Source organism: Erinaceus europaeus, chromosome 11 (assembly GCF_950295315.1).
Source record: "Erinaceus europaeus chromosome 11, mEriEur2.1, whole genome shotgun sequence".
Lineage (NCBI taxonomy): Eukaryota > Metazoa > Chordata > Mammalia > Eulipotyphla > Erinaceidae > Erinaceus > Erinaceus europaeus.
The window spans coordinates 39393579-39415569 of NC_080172.1; the positions used below are offsets into that span (position 1 = coordinate 39393579).

Sequence of the window (21991 nt, forward strand, 5' to 3'; positions counted from 1 at the left end):
TGACTGATCCAAAATGAAAAAAACAGAAAGGAAAGAGGATAACAGAAAGAAGGAGGAAGAAAGGGAGAGGCAAAGAAGAGATACAAATAGGAAAGAGACAGAAATAGAGGAAGAGAGAGAGGTTGAAAAGTAGGAGAGAGAGAGTCTGAAGTTCTGTGGGGAATACAGCATGTGAGAAATTTAAATGTACTGGTCGACATTCAAACCTAGATTTATTTAGTGAAAACATTCAAGGTGTGTATCTTCTCACTTAAAAACAAACAAATGATTAACTTGAAAATACAGAATTCTAGAAAAGAAAGGGCTGTGAGTGCCTGATTTTCCTCATTGTTTTCTTTGCTGTGGAAATTGTGCATATGTTGGAATTATATCAACTCACAGGGTTCATGATGTCTCATGGGACATCCCTGAGACCCTTGTCTCTCCCATGCAGATGCAGAAATGGAAGCTGGGAGGCTGGATGTGGGGCAGCCTGAGGCAGGCACTCAGTGCCTGGACTCAATATAGGCTCAATATGCATGCCTGTCACACACACCAGCCAGATGATGGGAATGAGTTGGGTCCAGAGGTTCTGAGGTCATGGAGAGTAAACTAGGCCTGCAGCAACTCCTGACAGAAAAGACAGAGAAATGCTGGCCTCCTTCTGCCCCTGAAAGAGGTTTTAGGACGATTACCACTAAGTCAGGACAACACACCTGATGTGAGTTCAACTGATTAAGGGGCTTAAATTGTTTTCCTTTGCCTAAGGATTGCCCAATTAGCAACCAAACAAGCAATTTGTTAACACTGAAAATACCCATTTTCTGACCTAATGAGGAGAGTGGAGGTTGGCAGAGCCTAACCAGGGTGAGAAACTGGACCACAAAGCCCCAGGTTCCCTTTCCTGAAGAGAGTGGGCTTGGCATTAGGGAAGTGGGTATAGGGCAGTGTGGGCATCAGAGCTCTCAGTCTGGATGATGATGATGATGTGTGTAGAGGTCTCAGGGACTGGTAGTGTTAGACTCCTATTTGAAGTAGTCACTGAGATGCAAGATGGAACTTGGGAAAGCAGGGGCATGGTAGGGCATAGCTGCCAAGTCTTTGAACTTGGACTCTGTGTCCTTGGTCAGGGAAGTAATGAACATGTAGAATCAGCAAGAAGGAGAGATTCATTCTAGACTGTAAGACACAACCACCCATTAAGGCTGATGTGGAAACCTATGGGGAGTGGAGGAAGCAGACTGGTGGGTTCACCTGCCCATGGAAGAGATTTGCTTTCCCTTTCTCTCCAATAAAGGGAAAGTGACTGGCCATAATTGCTTGGACTTTCTGGGACAGTGTTCAGTGTCAAGGCTGCCCCAAGTGTAACATGGGGCCCCAGGTCCAGACTTGCATAGTCCTTGGCACACACTTGATTGATGATGTTTGTGCTTCCTGCTCTTTGACAGAGACAAAAACAACTTAGTTCTTATTGTACTGAGTTCAGGGTGTGTGGTTCATGATGTGGGAAGCCCAGATAGTCCCAACTTCCTCCCAAAGGCAGTGGAGGGGCTCCATCCAGCAGAAGCTCAAAGGAGATTTTTCAGAGTGAAATCAGCCCCGCTGATGATCCCAAATATCTGTTTCTGAAGTGGGCTGGTCCCCACCAAGCCTTCACATTCAGGAGCTGGGCTGCTGAGCTGAGTCCACCAAATGATGCCAGGTGTCTCATTTGTCCTTACTTTGGTCACCTTGTCTCCATGAGCCTACTTTCTCACTAGGAATAGTGATGGAGCCCTTTAGAGGAGGGGAGCTGGGACTCAAAGCCAGCTGTCAGGCCTGCACCCAGGGAGCCCCAAGCCTGACAATTCTCTGACTGGTGCAGGAGGATGATTCCCAGAGAAGGACCTGCAGAAGAGTGATCCCAGTGACCCAGTATCCCCTCTGTTAGCACCTTTTCTCCAGAGCAGGCAGTTTCCAGGTCACTGTCTTGGGTCACTTACTACCTGGCAGGCACTGCCTAGGGCACAGCCAGCAAAACCATAAATGTCATCCCACCCATGAATCATTCTGATGCTGCTTCCCTTGGATGCCTGCCCATCACTCCCTAGGGAGGTTTGGGGCCAGCAGAGGGGAAAGACTGAGCCAAAGGAGGAGGAGGAGAGGCAGTAGGTAAAATCAGAGGTGCCTGCCTGTCCTCCCTGGGAGGCTTCAGTGAAGAGAATACCTTTATACTTTATGCCTATGTCCTACCTGGAAAGGGAGACCTGGAACTCTGGAGGAAGTGGAGGACCATGACAGCAGAGGCTATCAACCAGAGATTGAGCTCACCAGAATGATTGTTCTATTTCTCACCTCCTCTCTCTGCCCCCCACCCGTAGGACTTCACTGTTCCAGGCTGACAGGTATATATATATATATATATATATATATATATATATATATATATATATATAGAGAGAGAGAGAGAGAGAGAGAGAGAGAGAGAGAGATGGAAGTACCACAGCACCAAAGATTTCTCCAGTAATGTGGGGATCTGACTCAAGGCCAAGTTGTGCACATGGCAAAGCAAACACACTATCTGGATGAGCTCCTTCACCACTCCCTTGCCATCATTCTAGTATATATGTTGTCATTCTATATACTCTTTTATTCCATATACTATACAATGTATGCTATTAATAACAAAGCAAGTACAGTAGGAGGACACCCAGACTTCTGTCTATGTGACATCCCACCTAGAGTGAGGCTGTTCTCCTGGGACTAATTCCCCAACTCCACCTGCCAGCCCCAACCTCTGTTGATCCCACAACAGCTTCTGCTAAGCTCTGAGACTCTCTCTCCCGGCTGTTCTGACCCAGAGATGGGGCAAATGGGATTTTCTTTAGGCTTTTAAAAAGAAGGCAATAGGGGTAGGCCTGGGTCTGGAGGGTCACAGGTGCTCCTTAATAATATTCCCACAACTAACTTCCTCCCTTCTTTCGTACCTTAATTCCTCCCCCCCTCCCTTCTTCCTTCCTTCTTTACTTTACCAGCTCACTACTTGGCTTTGGCTTATGGTGGTTCTGAGGCCTGAACCTGGGACCTCTGATGTCTCAGGCATGAAAGTCCTTTTTGCTAATCTATTATGCCATCTACCCATTCCTACAAATGTATTTTTACTGATGACTCCAGAGTTAGATGATGAGATGCTTCCAGAACCCACTAAGCAGGGCTTATTTCGGTCTGGGGAAAATCGAATTTCAAATTCTCTTCTGACATCCCCTGAAATGACCATGAGATACAGCAGCTCACCAATCCCTCTGAATCCTTGATACCCAGTCATGGCAGACAGAAGTCCACTTGCTGAGGAATATCTATTCCTGGGATCCAGTCTGTGATCTTGTTAACAAAGATGGAGTCCTCTGCCATGCATACTGGGGACATGCCTTCCACCAACAGCTCTTTGTTGACCTAAGGCCCTGGGCTGCCATATGTGTGCTTTGTGTCCTATCATTTTTTATAAGTTTTTTTTATATTTATTTATTTTCCCTTTTGTTGCCCTTTTAAGTTTTTTTAAATATATTTATTTATTTTCCCTTTTGTTGCCCTTATTGTTTCTTATTGTTGTTGTTGTTATTGATGTCGTCATTGTTGGATAGGACATAGAGAAATGGAGAGAGGAGGGGAAGACAGAGAGGGGGAGAGAAATACAGACACTTGCAGACCTGCTTCACCATCTGTGAAGTGACTTCCCTGCAGGTGGGGAACCGGCGGCTCTAACCGGGATCCTTATGCTGGTCCTCGTGCTTGGCACAACATGCACTTTACCCGCTGCACTACCTCCCGACTCTAGTGTCCTATCTTTTAAAAAGTTGTTGAATGTCTGTCCTAGAACCATTGTGAGGACTGAATGGGAATATAAAAAAGAGGGCCTGGCCCCAGGAGAGGCTGCAGGAAGAGGAGTGCTGTGCCTCTCATAGCCCAGAATGCACTAAGGATAGGCCAAAGGGAGAGAAGGGAAGACATGAAGATAACACTCCCATCCCCTAGACATCCTATAGCCTTCTGGGGAAATCCTGTCTGCAGGACCACCAGGACCAGAGGACACAGCTGAGGGGCTGCTCTATCCTTAAAACAGGTATAGGTCACCAAAGTAAGGACAAATGACCAACTGTTCTCTTGGATGACACAAGCAAGGAGTTCTGCAGGGAGCTCCCGACCACTCCCCTTTCTTGGCAGCCCTGACTGCTGTATGGCCTTCCCAAGCGGGGCCCACAAGTCCAGTCTAGTATTCTGTGATCTCCAGTGTTTCTCTTCTGAAAATCTCTACTGGTCCTTGGAGACCCATAACCTCCCCTGAGCTGCCCTCCAGGCAGAACTGACCCCCCTCACTCATCATGTCTGCTTTCCTGCCTCTCTTAGGGTCATTTGTCCCCTAAACACCTGTTCCTCAAGTAAACTGAAAACTCCACTCCTTCCTTCCTTCTTCTTTGTGTTCTTCCTTCTTTCCTCCCTCCCTCCCTCTCTCCCTTCCTTCCTTGTTTCCCTTTCTCCCCTTCCTCCCTTATTCCTTCCTTTCATTGTTCCTTCTCTCTTTTTCTCTATAAGCCATCACTGGGACACATCTGTGATCCAGACCCTGAGCTGTGTGGTCTGGATGGTTTCCTCATTTTGACTCCCTGGTGCCCCTTGTAGTTGCTTAATCAATGCTGGTATAATAATTGGATGAAAATTAAAATTAAGGAGCATGGTTCACATTCAGATTAAAGCAATTAATATTATACAAGAATCAAGCTTAAGAAGTGCCCACCTCAAGCCTCAGTTGAGTCTTCTCAGCGCTGACCCTCCCCTCCCTATCACAGTGTTAGGATTGGAGGGGGGGGGGGTGGCACAACCATCTCCATTTGAGGAAGAGAAGCTGCTGGGGAATCCCAGCTGCTGTGACAGCCCCATGCCACCAAGATACAGTGGGAGGGGTACCCAGTGAATATCACAGGATGCATTGTGGGATTTCCTGGATGGGAACCTGTGAAGATAGACCTGAACTGCCCCATAGGACCTGGAGGAAAACAGAAGGGAGTAGTCATGAAGGGCTTCTTGGAGTTGTTGGGGAGGGGCCAGGAACTGGAGAATGTCCCCTTTGGAAATACTAGACCCCTCTGGCTGCAAATCCTTTTTTGCAAATCCCCTTTGCAAATCCTAGACCCCCTCTGGATCAGTCCCTGAGCTTAGTCTGATCACATGTGCCATGTGCATTGGTTTTCTTTTTTTAAAATATTTTTATTTATTATTGGATAAAGACAGAGAGAAATCGAGAAGGGAGGAGAGAATAGAGAGGTAGAGAGACAGAAAGAAACCTGAAGCCTAGCTTCACCACTCATGAAGCTTCCCCTTGCAGGTGGGGCGTGTGCATTGGTTTTCAAAGGACAGGGAGAGAGAAAGACAAGGATAGAAGGAGAATGAAAGGAGTGAGAGGGCTTCAGCTGTGTTAGAGCCAGAGGAAATTGAGCATGTTTCCAGGTGCAGGTAGAGGAGGGGGGTGGTTGTGGGGGAAGGAGACTCTCCTCCCATCTGCAAGGCATTCCTTCCTAGAGCCTCATCTCCCAGTGACACCTCCTGGCCCCCAGAACTGGAGAGCGGAGTAGTGTCTCTGTGCTGGCATCCCTCACAGTCAAAACGGCCATTTCTGGTGCCCTTCCTTCTCTGACAGATGAAGGAAACTGAAACAGACCAACGTCAAGGAACTTAACCACTATTTTGGCATTTCAGTCATTTTGTCAGCCTGTGTGTCTGGGGTATCTACTCCACCAGAATCCTTGTGCTCATCAGGTAACCCCCAGGGCACACAGGAAGAGGAAAGAAGAATAAGACCTCTGATTTCCAGGCAGAGTCAGCCTCAGAGAAATAACCCAGTTGACAATGAGCTCAGGATACAAAGGTGCCTTCTCTAAATGGTATGGTGATTCAGGGACAACTCTCTGGGGCTGGAGGGAGAAGGACAATTGCAGTGCCTCTATAGCTACTTGTAGGAAGCAGGTGAGGCTGGGGCTCCTGGACCCACAGGGGTGAGGCAGGCAGAGGTAGGGAGGAGCAGGTGCAGGGTTGAGAGGTAGGAAGGCAGGAGGAGAGGCCAGGCAGGGAGGGAACAGTGCAAGGCAACAGGATAATTAGAATCATTTAAAACACTGTGTGGAGAGGAAGGGTGGGGTAACATGGAGTCAGGCAACATGGTATCCTGGGGGGATGACAGATTCTGGTTTGTGCAGGGTAGGGGGCCCCAGTGACATGTAAGAATATTCAGAGAAATATTCAGAGATACTTTTGGTTATCACAATTTGGGGGTGCTGTTAACATCTCATGGGTAGAGTCCAGGATGTCCAAAATGCCTCTCAAATGGGCCAAGTAGTGGTATACCCTGTTAAGTGCATGTTACTATGTCCATGTACATGGTTCAAGCTCCTGGTCCACACCTGCAGGGGGGGAAGCTTCATTGGTGATAAAAAAAAAAAAGTGCTGAAGGTTTCTCTCTCTTTCTTTCAATGTCACTCTTTCTTCCTCTCCTTGCTCTCTTTTTCCCTCTATATCTCCCCTTCCTCTATCAATTTCTCTGTCTATATTCAAAATAAATAAATAAAATAAAAGAATTAAATAAATGCTGCCCAACACAGGAACCCCAGACAAAGTAATGGTCCATCAGAATTTCAGTGCACAGAGACACATGTGTGGAAAGGAAGAAAACACAGCGTAATGATGACTGACAAGGCCATGGCTTTATTTTATTTTATTTTATTTTTATTTCTTTATTGGGGAACTAATGTTTTACATTCAACAGTAAATACAATAGTTTGTACATGCATAAAATGGCTTTATTTCAGTCTTGTGGCAGGATAAAACTTGATGGAAGAAATAGCTGAGTGACAAGTAGAGACTCGGGCATAGATCTTGATTAACCCTCCTCATTCACGGGGTCTTTTCACCTCGGGCCTTCACCTTTACACATCTGTGGGATGGGTGTGATCATTCCTGCCCTGCCATACTGGAAACTCAATCCTGGCCTGTCTCTTGAGAGCTCAAAAACAAGATGCAGTGCAGATACAGGGGGACCCATTTATCACAGTCGTTGAGAGAGAGAAGGCTGCTAATGGCAGAGTGGTGGGCTGTGGAAATAGAAGTCATAGATGAGATGAGCTTAACAGATATATGCAGAAAATTTCATACCCCCCAAAAAGAATATATTTTTTTTCAAGTGCACATGGAACATTCTCAAGGATAAACTATATGTTGGGACACAAAGGCAGCCTTAATAAATACATAAATATTGAAAGCATAAAAAGTATCTTTACTGACCATGAGGTGGTGAGGTTAGGAATGAAACACAAAAAGAAGCAGAGAAATACACCCACAATTTGGAGATTGAATAATACACTTAGGAATAATAGCTGAACCGCTGAAGGAATCAAAAGAGAACTTAAATATTTGAAGTATAATAAAAGTGAAAAGACCAACTACCAGACCCTGTGGGATGTGAAAAAACTGTTCTAAGAGGGAGGTTTGGGCTTAGCAGTGGCACACCTGGTTAAGCACACATGGTACTAAGTAACACATGCTACTACACTCAGTCCCATATTAACAAGCAGTGAAGATCTCAGGTAATTGATGGTTGGCAGTGCCACACCCGGTTAAGAAGGCAGAGTACTATGTACTATGAAGTATATGCTCAAAGACCCAAATTCTAGCCCCTACTTCCCACCTGCAGAGGGAATGCTTCATGAGTGGTGAAGCAGGTCTTCAGGTGTCTGTCTTTCTCTTCCTCTATCTCCCCTCCCCCTCGCAATCTCTCTCTATCCTATTGAATCAAGCAAGAGAAAGAACTCAGGTAAGGTATCAAACATCACAACTGTGTCAACTAGAAAAGGAACAATAAAGAGACCCAAAGGTCACGAGGAAGGGTGTGTATGTTTGTGTTGAGCCGCAGACCATCTGCATGTGAGTGATGTTCATCCAGAGAGCAAGACGAAGCTGGCAGCAGGAGATCAGAACTGTGGGCCAGTTCCGGCTTGCTCAGGATGGCTTCTCTGAGTTATCCCCCTACCCTGCCATTTCACACAGTAGCTTTGCAGGAGGTGAGCTGCTCCCTGAACTGCTGTTGTTCAGACAGGTTGAGTAGCCACTGATGCTGGTATTTAGAGAGTGTCTGGTTGGACAGCTACAGAGTGGGCTCTGAGTCTTTACCCCTCCCCCCTCTTACCTGTATAAGTCCTCCATCTGTAGCTGGTGAGGTTGGGTGTCATCATACCTGAAAGATCTGTGGTCTTGTGTATAATGTGGGGATGCATCTGCCTCTCTCACAGTGTGTGGGCAGGTTCAGTGAGAGAATCTAAATAGCACTTCTGCGACACAGGTCCAGGTGAGTATTCAGCACACATTGTCCCAGAAGAGGCAGAAGGCAGGTGACTTGGGTCATAGCAGGGGCTGTTCAGCTGGAAGGCATTTATACTGTCCCATCCATAGCCCATGAACTTTCTCCACTGCTGGGCAAAGCAGAGGGAGGGGTGCCAGCATGGGTTAGGATTCTGTTTCAGGATTCAAGTCAGATTCTGTGAAGGAAAATCAGGGTTTGGAGGTATCTTCTCCTGGACAACAGAGCTGTTGTTGTTCTGTGCTGTTTCTCTTGATAGAGAAGAAGGAACTTTCTGAGCTGGAGAAAAAAACAGGACTATGACCTAGATTGCGGGAATTGCATAGATGACTTCATGCACTTCTGGCAATTCCAGCCTGTTTCCAGATTTCTATTTTCCTTGGAGATATTAGACCAACCATGAGGAACCCCCAACAATTCTTGCCATCTCCAGATTCCCCCCTCTGCCATACTCGTTTTTGGAATCTTTGTGGAATACCCCTTGGGACCCACTCAGACACATTTACGCATGTTTCCCCAAACCCTTTATAGTGATTTGATCTACTTTTGAACAGTTGAGGCGACACTCTCCTCTCTCTTCATGTCCCCCATGTCTTCCTGTCACAGATCCAGAGAATGTACCCTCTAGGTTACCTGCCCTCACTTCCACTGTGCTTCAGGCCTCCAGCAGCTGCAAGATGAGGAGAATCTTTCTCTGTGGTTGTTCCTATTCCAGCTACAGACTTGGGGATTTACTTTGCTCCAGCTTCTCCTGTAAGAAGTTTCTTTTAGGGCCGGATTGAATGCATCTGGTTGAGCACACATGTTACAATATAGAAGGACTGGGGTTCAAGGCCCCCAATTCCCATCTGCAGGGGGAAAGCTTTGCAGGTGGCAAAGCAATTCTGCAGGTGTCTCTCTGTTTTTTACCTCTCTCCCCTCTTCCCTGTTGACTTCTGGTTGTTTTCATCCAATAAATAAAGAGAGTAAAAACAAATAAAAAGAAGTTCCTTTCATTATATTTATTTTTGGTTGATCATTACTGGTGCTTCTGAAACAACTTTTTCAGATAGAAACAGAGGGAAAGAGGGAAAGATACCACAGCATCAAGCTTCTCCAGTGTGGTGAGGACTGGGCTTGAAACATGCTTTTGTACATGACAAAAGTAGACACACTGTCTAGGTCAATTACCTTGCTGGCTCCTAAGCTTTTAAAGTCCTGTCTTGTCTCCCATTCATCTGCTGACTGCTATGCTTGGATCCTCATTGCCTTAGCTGTGTGGAGCCCTTCTTTGTGCTCCCTGGAAGAAGATCTTCACCATATATTTACAAGGTGTGGCCACAGGGTGCTGTGAGGAGTGACTGTGATTTAGCACATGGATCCCAGTCACTTTCAAAGCCAGCAACAAGCAGCTCCTGACAGCTTTCCACCTGACCTGTTGACTGGCTACGGAAGAAGGGCAAACGCTAGAAGAAGAAGAAGAAGAAGCAGGGTTGAACTAGAATCCAGCCATTGATGGAACCAATATCCCCAGGTACTGGTTCCTTCCATCTATTACAGGTCCCCGTTCCTTTATTCCTAGCAGGGGTAGTTCTGCCCTTTGCTGAGATGTCAGGTGACATAATCTTTCCTGTATCAGGTGGGCACCAAGTCATCTCAGAAAGCACCTGCTCAGGGTCTCAAGATGACTGTGCTGGATACGGAGTTGATTCTCAGCCCCAGTCCATCTGACAACCAAGCTGCACCTGTGACTATCTTTCATTCCTGTCCCCATGCCCCAGCTCCCCACCTCCATCCATGTCCTTATAGTCTCCCTGTCCCTGATAACACTCCCCAAGGAGGCCCTAACAACCCAGATTTTGTTAGCTGGGAGGCCCTTTGCACTTCCTCAGTTGGCTTAAATAGTGTCTGGCACATGCCCCATGTTTCATAAAGACAACGTAGGAATGGCAAGCAAGCCAAAATAGATTTCCTTAGTGAAGGGGGACGGGCTTCAGTGGGTGCCAGAGAAGCCCGTGACATTTTTTTTTCCCTCTGAACTCACTGTTGAGGGACAAGACTATCAATAATGAGCTCTGTGTCACCAGGTGGAGTGCCTGCCATTTCCAGAGTGTTCTCAGTGTTAGACCACAGGACAGTTTGCAAACCTGGAGCCTTGGAAGAACACATCCTTCCTCGAGCCAGCTTCTCCCTATGGTGGAGTGTTTACCTCCCTCAGTATCACCTGCTTCAGTTGTATTTTAACAGACTTTTCTTTCCAGAAGGAAAAGAAGAAGAAGAAAAACAGCTACTATTTCGGGGCTCTGCTTTCTTCTGCAAGATGAGAGTAAGGGCATTCTTTTTTGAAGGGTGACCGTGAGAACCACATGAGCCCATGCTCACAGAATGTCCAGTCTGGTGCTGGCTCTGGAATACTTTGTTGGTGGGCAGAATTCTGGCTGGGGTGCTCACTCAGCTCCTCTCTGTGCCCAGCTCTGCTCAAGTCTGCTTTCCCCTAAATAGCTCCTGCTTTTTTTTTTTTTTTAAATAAAGAGAGGGGCAGAATGACAGTGAAAAAAATCACAACACTGATGTGTCCTTCAAAGAAGTGGAACATGACAAAACAGCACACTATTTTATTTATTTTGCCAGTTCCAAATATCTCCTTTCTTTTCTCTTTGCTGTGTAAGAACTTTCCCAGGAGCCTAGTCTGAAAACAGCAAAATAGTGATATGCAGCCCCTCAGACTGCTCTGTACTCACTCCCAGGAGAGTGTCCCTTCTATACCACACCCCCCAACCACATTTATTGTTAGAAATGGATGGGGGTCAGATGATGACTCACTTGGTAGAGAGCACATATTACCATGCAAGAGGACCTGGCTTCAGGACCTCCCCCTCCTCTCCCCCCCCCATACCACCACCTATAGGGAAGAAGCTTCAGGAGCAATGGATCAATACAAGGGGGCTGGGGGAAAAGGAAAGGTGATGGAATTGTACAGTCACCAAGCCTTAGTGATAAGCCTGGTGACAAAAATAAATAAAACTACTTAAAGCAGGATTAGCTTATCTGAGAGAAGAATGAGTGGTGGAACTTGGTTTTGATGTTTTATGACCTCACCCCCATATGAGAACTTCTGCTGGGGATGGGGGTGGGGTGGGGCTGGTGCAGAATCTGCATGGTCTTTCTTGCACCTTCCTTGCTTCTGAGATTCCTTGTTCTGGCCTGGCTTCCACGCAGAAGGAGGTCCCAGATACATTTTAGTTTAATTCATTTTACCATCAAGTTTGGCCAGGACTGTTCTTTTATTCAAAGAATGATAGAGAGGAAGCAGGGTATGTCCCCAGGACAGACCAGCTCCTCTGTCTCTCTCTGCAGGACATCCTGGGAGGTGTGCACCCTTTTACCTGTAGAGACAGGTTGGCAAAGAGACTGGAGGTCACCTGGATGCTGGACATGTACTGGGCATTGCCATGAAAGAGCAACAATGACCAACTAGAGGGAACATTTGGGCAGGGGATGACACCTCATGGAAAGATTGTTCTGAGCCACCAGCCCTGCTGCCTAATGGCTGCAGGAGGATCCCAGGTACTGACCACAACAACCAGGCTGCAGTGGCAGACACACAGTTCTACCCTCATAGGCTCCAGAACATTCCCACCCACAGGGCTACCCACCCACCACTTGTCACCACTTCACTCCTCCAGAACACTCAAGGGCATGTTACCCAGGCAACCAGAACACCAGTGCCTTACTCTCCTCCAGTCTCCTTCAAGCACCTGTGAGGACTATGGAGCACCCCACCCTACCACCACCGAATGTTCCCTTCCTCACTGCTGCAGACTCTGGGCTTTGGGCTTCCAGGAAGGAGAGGACCTGGTGTCACCAGCTGTCAGCAGTGGAAGATCTGTGTCAGTGCTGGTGGCATTCACAAACAACCAAGCATAGGGTGTTCACCATGTACCTCTACAGTGTTCTATGATCTGGGGGCCTTGTGTGCTCAGTTTTACAGATGGGGAAACTGAGGCACAGAGTAATTTTGTTTGTTTTCTGCTTTCTGCCCAAGTTCACACAACCAGAAGGTTGTCCCATCCAAATCGGAAGCAGGAGAGCTGATCCTGGGCCATGCCTTGTCACCACCGCCCCTGTACTTTTGCAGTACGTGTAGGTGAATCATGAAGGGCTAGTGGTCTTCTGGAACAATGCCTTCCCTGGGGCTTCCCTGCCTCTCTAGGCCTTGGAGGAGCGAGTGGTACATGTACAACACACTCTCTATGCCTGATTCTTCATGCATGGGGCAGATAGTCTTTGTGGGGATACCTCTGCACTGTGCCAGGTTTTCAGGCTTTAATGTCTCCCTGATGTTAGAAGAACTGATGTGTGTAAGTGCAGCATCTAAAGCCCATGAAACATTCCCTGGCATCGCACTGGGCCCTGATGAGATCCAGAGGGAACCTGGACATGGCACCTACCATGGCCTGGTACTCATTTTTGTCTTAGCCAGGTAGAGTCAAGGTTCAGATGGCCCAGGGAGCAGTGTCACAGTGATGTCACTGGATGATGACGATGATGGTGATGATGAGGACATCGAACTGGGGCCTTGCACACTACTATTCCACTGCTCTGGACCACTTATTTAAATATTTGCTTTATATTTATCAGATAGAGTGAAATTGAGGGGGGTAGGGGACATGGAGAGGAAGAAACACCCATATATATCCCTGCTTCATTGCTCATGAAACGTCCCCCTGCAGGTGAGGACAGGGTGTTTGAACCCGGGTCCTTGTGTACTGTGCTGTGTGCCCTTGACCAGGTGCATAATCACCTAGTCTGTCCAAACCACTTTTTCATTCAAGGGTCATTGTGTAGTGGGAACCACAGCACTGAAGCTTCCTCCACTGCTATAGCATCTCTATAGTATCAGGGCCAAAGCCTGGGTCACACATATGGGGATGCAGGCACCTCACCCATTGAACTATCTGTCAGGCTCCATTTTACAGATGGGGAAACTGAAGCACAGTATTTTTGTTGTTTGTAATTTGTTTTCACTCTACCTTTTTTTTTCTGGTATGTGACCTCTACCAAGAGGTCCTGTGGGTCTTAGATGTCAGATCCTGAGCAGAAATCATATAACCTCAGTTCCAGATTTTGAAGCAGACCATATAGTCAGATCTCTGTGACCTCAGTCAAACCCCATTGTGAGGGTGGGAGTGTGTGTGTGTGGGGAGAGGGTTTCTGGGCTGAGCTGTGCTTGCAGGTAAAATGCAGTCCATGGAGCCCATGACCTCTATGGCACTAGCCTGTGGGATGAGCCCTTAAACTGGGCCAGTTTCACTAGTGGAGCCCACAGCATTTCATTCTAGCTTGCCCTCTAGCTAAGACTTGTCATCCTACTCAGTTTCCAGTGCTCATAAGGTAAAGAATCTTCCTTGGGGAGGCCTGGAGCTGGTGGCTGTCCCAGGTCATTCCAACTGGAACTGTGGGTGTCCTCAGGGCTGGCTAGGTGGGTGAGCTGTGCATGCATTCTTCTTGCACAGGCTTTGTGCTAGCCGAGTCCTAGAGGAGCTTGCATAGTAGCCAGTAACCCCTGGGCAGATGCCTGCAACATACATCCTCTCTGGACACTCAGGAACTTTGACCATGAAAATGAGATCTGCTCGTGAAACTGGAGTGCTAAAGGGACCCCAGAACCCAAGGCTGAACTTTATGCTCTGGGGAAAGAAAGTACCCAGAAGTGTCTCATGGTTCTGGAGGTTTCTACTCAATGCAGTCTTGGGGTCTTCTCTGCCCCTTCTTTGTTGTGTGTTGCATATGCACTTGAATGTCTTATGGGGAAAGCTTTCCTAGGGACCAGACTTCTAGAAATGCAGTGATGTTTTCAACACCTGGAGTCACAGAGCAAATTGAAGAGGGTCCTGTCAGGACACTGCAGTGCCATCAGGCTGGGAGCACCAACCCTGTGAATCAGGACACTAGTAGGGTTATGGGACCCCAGGTACTTTGAAGAAAAAGCCCCCCTCCCCATGAACTGAGACTAGGTGAGGCACAGACCCAGAGTCAAGGAGTGGGGACAGGAAGGCCTCTGTTCCTGAAATCTAACTGGAAGCCACTGCATCCTCTTGCCTGTGATGTGAAACATGGGGTGAAAGGAACCTTCTAAGCTTACCTGTGCCAGGGGAGCTCAGAGGACAGGGAAGGAGACCTAAGGTTGTTTGATGATCTGTCACTCTGTGTTTGTCATCCACCTGATGACACCAGGAAAAGGACAGGACGATGGGCAACCATTACCTCTCCACCCCCAGAATATTATTCTGCACAAATGTCAGAGGTTAAGTATAGGCAGCAGGGGGGATTGTTCTGAGATGACTAACTGAGGCTCCATCATCCAAGACCTCATACTTCCCTTTTTCTCTTGTCTTTACAAAGAGCAGAGCCATGACCAGAGGCCAGCTGGTGGCGCACCTGTTTAAGCACACCCATTACAGTGCACAAGGACCTACGTTCGAGCTCCCAGTCCTCATCTGCAGGGTGAAAGTTTTGCGAGTGAAGCAGGGTTGCAGGTGTTCCTCTCCTTCTCTCTCTCTCTTTAATTTTTATTGTTTTATTTCACTTTGCCTGTGTGGCCTCTGGGTCCCTCTTGGTCTTAGTTTGCAGCTAATGGTCACAGCTGGAAACATTGTAGTCTGCATTTATTTCAGAACCAGTCTTCCTCAAGTGGCACAACAGGATACCCCAGCCTCCCTTCAGAGACTGGGGCATTCCCTACCACAGCTGCTTTTTGGTAAGGGCAAGGTCTTGAGAGGTCCCACAGGAGGGCTTGTGATGAGTTCCTGAAAGAAGTGAGCAGTGGTGGTGCAGGGAGAGGTTCATGAGAGATGTAAGCCCATTATATTTGTGTGGGAATTCAAGGATTCCCTGATCAGGGCCCCAGATGGAGAGGTGGTGTGATGTTGACCAAAAGAGCCATTATTAAGTGAGCCAGTCTCTTGCCCTTATCCTTTTTTTGTAGTCCTCTCTTTGTCTAATGACCTTAGACTTTCTTCCAGTTGTTTAAGCATTGAGTGTCATTTATTGAACCCAACCAGAATTAGTTTTTTGGGATCTGTCTTCTCATATTTGAGAGTCCAATGCCATATCCACTGTGCCACCCCCCGAACCGGGGATCTGTCTTCTTTAGGCCTTTCTGCTAGATTGCCAAGCTAATTTGCCTATGTCTAATCTGTTAGAGAATTTATTATGCTTTCTTTAGGTACTACAACTAGGTTTCCAGGTTTATTAGTTCTAAGTATAATAATCAAAGTCTATTACTTTGAGTTATACAATTGCCCTTAGCTTATGTCTATATGTACACCTGTACCTAATACCCTAAACCTTAACCCGTACCTAGTATCTATAACTCTGCTAGATGGTGTGCCCTCTAAAGTGGAACTAGGTAGTCCCATGTGTTAGGAAAGATCTCATCAGGTTGGAAGAGTTGTGAGGTTGACTTCTCAGGCTCTGTATCTCTGGCAACCATCCATGGTAAGAATTCAATAGCAGCAGAATGTGGGATGGCAGCACTAGTAGTGATTTGATTGAGGTCAACAGGTGGTATGGTGGTAAGGAACCAGAGAGAAGAAATATCAAGAAGTATGAACATAGTCATAGAGGTTCCAGGACTAGGAGAAATGAGGATCTTAAAAAGAATGCAAGGGGCTTCTTGTAGTCTTAGAAAGAGCTTATCTAGCAATAACTAATTGTTATTAAAACCAAGTTAGTTGGGGGTTTGTTTGCTATGCTAATCCAATGATCAATATCTATAGTATCTATACGAGAACTCACTGTGCTTTGTGTGCTTCAGTGGTATCTGAACATTTTCATATTTTAGATATTGACAGAGCCAAATGGTCTTGATCTGTCTGGCCTAAAGCTGTAGTTGACTTAGATGTTTAAAAATCTATATATGCTGATATATTTTTAGAGTCCCTTGAACAGTTTAAGCTCAGTGTCAGAGTTTGATCATCTTACAACTCTGAGATAGTAAATACTTAGAGTAATGAGAATATTTGTACTTAGAGCTATTCTCTTTTTTTACCTCTTGATTTCTGGCTGTCTCTATTCAATAAATAAATAAAGATAAAAATTTTAAGAAAAGAGCAGAGCCATGGCCTTCTAAAAGAAGACACTAAGTGGGCCTAAGAGTGAATTTTCAAGAAACTTCCCTCCCTGCCTCCTTCCAAGCTTGGTACAGGGGTGTTCCCATTGGGCAAGCACATTGGTTTCTCCCCATGCATCCAGTACCCCAGAATTATTGGAAAAATGGGTGTTAAAGAAAAGCAAATAGCCTCCATCATGCACGTCATGTTGCGTGTGACATTCATTTATTTAGGATCACCTGGTCACTCTTCTTAGAACCTCAAAAAAAAATGTGTCAACTGACGAAAAGTTATTTTGTAGAGGAGAAACCTGGCAAAGAGGCCCCTGACCAGTGACAGAGGCCATCACATTGCATGATAAGTCTTGCTGAAGGGAGGCCTCTAGACCTGCTGTGATAGGAAGTGCATTGCCTACCTCCCCAACCCCTAGTTCAGTGTGATCATAGGAGAGCAACAGATAAATCCAGTGGAGGGGCATTCTGCAAAACACCTGGCCTGTCTTCACAGCTGTCAAAGTCACCTAGGCAGCAAACTGTCTAAGCAACTCTCACAGCTCCAGGGGAGCCTGAGGAGACCTGACAACTAAATGCCATGTGGGGACATCAAAGGACATTAAGGAAGACTGGTAGAACTGAAATTGATTATGCATTTCATGATGGCAGTGGGGCGATGTTTTTCCCTAGTCATCCCAAATGCACCCATCCACTTGAAGTGGAAACCTGGGAATATGTGAAAAGAGGACAGAGGGCCTCTGCAGCCTTTTTCATTCCCCCCCCCTTAAATATAAAATACCTCTTAAATGAAAAGTTCATAAGAGCAAACAAGCCAATAGAAGTGGGGGTGGTGGTGGAGGAAGTGAGGACCTGGGGTTATGTGACAGCACTGAGGGACAGATGAACACAGCAGATGCTCCTCAGGGTCCCTGAGGCCCAAGTGAAGGAACATTTATTTATTTATTTAGTATTTATTTGTTATTTATTTATTATTTATTTATTTATTTATTTTTGCAGGGTGTGCGGTAGTGTCCACAAAGGAGTATGGGCTCACAAAAACAACTGTGAGCTAGAATTGTGTGTGTGCTCTGCCTGTGTCCTGAAGGTCTTTAGAGGAACCCTGTCAATTTGCTGACCATAGATCCATGCACTGTGGAAGGAAATGTGATCTTAGGGTCCACTGGCTTTAAGTATCTGGAGTAAGGGATGGTGGAATAACTGGAGCTTGCTTAGTGGAAAAGCAAGGCCTCTCTCAGGCTAGTTTTCCCATCACGTTTCACCAAGTTCTCACTGAGACTTATTTGTCAAACCCTTTGGGGACACTCAGGGCATGGGGTATCCCTTAGTCATCTAGTACTGGGGTTGCATTCAGGTTGGGAAGAGTGTCTATCACTTCCCATGGCAGGACTAAGGGGACACTAGCCACCTGTCAAGTGCCCTGAGGCCCTGTCCCACCCTGAGCTCCCAGCTGGCTTCTGGGGTCCTGCATGAGTTTTTAGCTCAGCCTGTGGTGCACCACCCAGGGCCTCAGCAAGTAGGTGCCAGCCATTACAAGCCTTCCTGCTCCCGAGGGAAAGTATATTCTTAAGTGGAAGAGTTGTCTTTGTCTCCCTTAATTGACAGTGCTTTTCTTCTGTGAAGAAAATATACAGAAGGTAACGAATTGAATCTCGACTTGCTGAATCTTATTAAACTATTCTTGGGGGGAAGAAAAGATTTCAATAAAGATCTAAAAGGAAGAGAAGCAAGGCTGCAAAGTAGAAAATAAAGTGAGACAGAGCAATAGTTCCCCATTTGGAAGCAATCAGGTAGGATGGCTGGTGGAGTTTGTTGTTTGTGGGGAAAGTAGGACTGGGGGCTGGGAGGCTGAGAATGGGAGCACTGCTCTGGTCCCTCCTGCTTGTGGACCTGGACTCCAGGCACTTCAATAAGCATCCAGCCCCAGTGAGCGCCCAGGGTACCCCAAGTTGGTTGGCCCTCAACCTGTGTGCACTTCCACACCTTTGAAGATGTCATCTGCACACATCCTAAATTCATATTTTTAAAGTCTACAGTACATTTGGGGAGATAGCTTAATGGATGTGTGAAAAACATTCATGCCTGAGGCTCTGAGGTCCCATATTTAATCCACAACACTACTGTAAGTCAAAGCTAAGCAGTGCTCTGGTCTCTCTCTTTTGCTGGAAAAAAAAAAAAAAAAAAAAAAAAAAAAATATATATATATATATATATATATATATATACTTTAAATAAAGTCTGCAATTGAGTGGCTTTACTGTAGTCATAAGGCTGTGCAACCATCGTCACTGTTGATTTCAAAACACATATCATCACCCCTGAAAGAAGCCCCTTCACTTCAGCAGTCATGCCCTTTGTCCTCTGTTCCACAACCCCAGCAACCACTAATTTAATTCAGTGTCTATGTATTTCCTAATTCCGGGAACTGAATGGGCAGGGAACCACAGGTAACTGGTTCCCTTCACATGACCTGCTATTTTTCAGGGTTCCCCATATTGTAGTGTGTGCCAGTCCCTGTTCAAGGCACCATATGCCAGTCCCTGTTCAGGGCGATATATGCTGAGCTGGGGTAGCTTCACTGGCAGCAGAGAGATGACCAGGGACTCATGGCTGAGCTGGGAAGCAGTATCTCGTTTATTAATCAGATACATCGCCTTTTATGCATCTCTTCACTGTAAGTGACAACGGAAAGGAAATGACTAGGAGAGGGAATGGAGAAAAAAAAAAAAAGAGTGCGAACAGAACATAGAAAGCTTCCATCTAACCAGTGGGGATTAAACCAATACCCTGCAGGCAGGGCGGGACCCAGGTAAAACAGTGATTATGTAAACAGACCACATCGTGAGTAATACAAGCGAACCTAATGTGATGATCAAAACAGAAGGTCTTATAAGCAGAATTTAGAAGCATACCAACAGTGTGGACCAGCGTGTCTTTCCTTTTGTGACCTAGTGCTGGTCTGCTACATGGCTTGACTATATTTCCTGTGTCTCTCCAGCCTGCAGAGCATGCACATGTAGACTCTGCCTACCTTGCACTAATACTAACACTGCAGCAGATAGTAGTTCTCCACACATTTTCATTCATTCACTCATTCATTCATTCATTCATTCATTCATTCATTCATCTCTTTTAATCTTATCCAGAGTACTTCATAGCTCTGGCTATGGCAGTTCCAGAAATTGAACCTGGGACTTCAGAACCATAGGCATGAAAGTCTTTTGCACAACCACTGCTGTTTTCCTAGCACCCTGCACACAGTTTTATATGGAAAAGTGATTACACCCAGGAGTTGAATTGTGGAATCCACTGGTAACTTCAAGTGTTTAAGGAATTACAAACTTTTCTGTAGCAGCTTTGTCACTTTACTTCCCCACCAAGGAGATAAGATCTTGTCTCCCTGCATCCACTCCACCTTCTGGGATTGTCTTTGTTCTGTGGCAGCCATGATTTTGGGGGCTCATTGGGACCTTGGCTTTTAGAAGGGCTGTGTACACTGTTCAACCTGTGTGATGGCTTGGTGAGCATTGATTGTTGTATGTTGACAGTTGTTGCACCTCCTTATGCAGATTTGTGGAGTCTTTTGTCCTCCTGGGAGATGATTGACAGCTCTCTCCCTCAGATGCCTTCCTGGGGTGCGAAGACCTGTGAATGACCCAACAAGAGCCTCCTAGTCATGAACATGAAAAGGGAGGTCCTAGATTATGCTGAGCCAGGTCAGAACATTCCTGGGATTCTGTCTGGTTTTGAAGGTCAGGGAGGGATGGAGAGTAGTCAAAGGTGTACCTCATATGACTCTACATATGTGACTGAGTCCCCTTGTGCCCATAGGTAGTCTCACCTGGGAGAATAGACCACCTGCATCTCAGGATGGCACAGATGGGAGATGTCACCAGGCCTGGTGACAACAGAGCCCCAGAACCTTGGACCTTTGGGGGCCAAGACTTGGTGGGTACCTCTGGAAGGGCTTCCCCTGACCTGACTTCTTGGCTGCTGGGGCCCAGCAGGGAGCAAGGAGGAGCCCCCCTCATGACTTGGCCCTTACCCTCCTTACTTCCCTCTCCTAACAAAAACCATCACTTTAAGAAGGAAGAAGCCAGAAACGAATCTGTTTCTCTCTGCCTGTTACCATCACTTAGTTTTTTTTTTTTTCCTGCATAACAGCTGGGTAGCTTGGAAATGAGGGGGTTTCTATGGTAACCAATTACAGCTCATGATTGGTGAAAAATGGCAGAAATATCCTGTGTGTGAAGTTACACTGGGGCAGGCAGGCAGGCCCGGGCTGAGGTGTTGTGGTTTTAATTTCCTGGGAAAATATTTCTCCAAGTACTGACACCAGGCAATTTGCATGCGGCTGCTCTTTATTCAGCCTGTCTGATGGGCTTTGTCATGCCTGATGGTGCTGGGATGTTACCTGTCTGCCTGCTGAGGCCCAGTAGGCCGGTGGTACATGGTGAGGTCTGGTGAGTATCTGGTAGTCTGGTGGAGCCCTCCGGGCTGAGCTACACACTGACTTGATGCAACATCTTGGCCAGTTTCCTCTCCACATGTGAGAGTGATGGGATAGCCAGAGGTACTGCAGCTTCCAAGCACCTTGAGTCTACTGCGACCAGGAGGAACTGTTGGGGGCAGAGTGGGGGGATTTCGCCCTGCCCTACATCTCTGCGTACAGTGATGGTGCCCTGGTCCCTGCCTCAAGCTTGGCTGGCTGTGCGGAGAAACTGCACACCGGCAGAAACACGGAGCAGAAGCATTAGCATAATGAGCAATTCCTAATTTCTGTAGCCAAGCACTTTCATTCTAATTAAAAAACCAGGGCCTGTTATTTGGGGAGCAGTCCTTTTTGGTCCTGAGTCCTCATTAATACAAGATTCCCGTGGCCAGCAGCAGGAACAGCAGGTTCTGGTGTCAGTGAGAAAAGAGTCAGCCCCAGACACAGAAGTCAGTGTGGAGGGAGTTATGAGAGGATATATGGGCACATACACAAGCTCATACATGACATTGACACTCTGATACTGTCAAGAGCACACACAACATACTCACATGAACAAATATTGACAGGGACATTTCCTCATACTTTAACACACTGGATGACACACTCAGCTCTCTTTAATGTGCATGTGCATGGATACCCATCCATTGACTGGGCTCAACCACTGACATCATGATAGGATCATCCACTGACTCTCACACTCACATCCATACCCAGTGATACTAGCATATCGACAGCCACATGCTCCACAGAATATTGAGTCACACTCCTATTGGTGCACACAGGTAGTGACACAAAAGCTTGCAGATTTATTCCTTTTTTCCTCCCTTTTTTAAAAAATATTTATTTATTCCTTTTTGCTTCCCTTGTTGTTTTATTATTATAGTTATTATTGTTGTCATTGTTGGATAGGACAGAGAGAAATGAGAAATGGAGAGAGGAGGGGAAGACAGAGAGGGGGGAGAAAGATAAACACCTGTAGACCTGCTTCACCGCCTGTGAAGTGGCTCCCCTGCCGGTGGGGAGCCGGGGCTTC

The 21991-nt window shown here is 46.5% G+C and overlaps 1 protein-coding gene across 2 annotated transcripts in view; it reads left to right on the top strand.

Annotated features, from left to right (window-relative positions):
* Positions 1-21991, top strand: part of AJAP1 (adherens junctions associated protein 1) — a 126870-nt gene that overhangs the window by 48145 nt on the left and 56734 nt on the right. The window lies entirely within an intron of this gene.